The sequence below is a fragment of the Odontomachus brunneus genome, unplaced genomic scaffold (genome assembly GCF_010583005.1).
Source record: "Odontomachus brunneus isolate Ranch 3 - 2012 unplaced genomic scaffold, Obru_v1 Obru_scaffold_263, whole genome shotgun sequence".
Taxonomy (NCBI): domain Eukaryota; kingdom Metazoa; phylum Arthropoda; class Insecta; order Hymenoptera; family Formicidae; genus Odontomachus; species Odontomachus brunneus.
In genome coordinates this window covers 312160-312503 of record NW_022639713.1, presented here as the reverse complement: position 1 = coordinate 312503, position 344 = coordinate 312160, and positions in this window count along the sequence as shown.

Sequence of the window (344 nt, the reverse complement as noted above, 5' to 3'; positions counted from 1 at the left end):
CGAACATCTCGGCCATAATGAGGAGCTGCACCATCTTGCTGAAACCACGTCTGATGAAAATCATCGCCCACAATTGCCTGAATCGCCGGTATGATTCTATTTCGCAACATCTCTTCGTACTTCACCGCAGTAAGATTTCAGTCAATGAAGAAGGGCCCAACTATTCTGTTATTAATAATCCCGGCCCAGACATTCAATTTTTCAGGATATTGAGTATTGCGAGTATCAGAAATCCATCTTGGGTTGTTATCGCTCCAGAACCTAAAATTATGCCTATTGACATTGCCATTAAGTTCAAACGTAGCTTCGTCTGAAAATAAAATTCTATTCAATAAATTTCCATC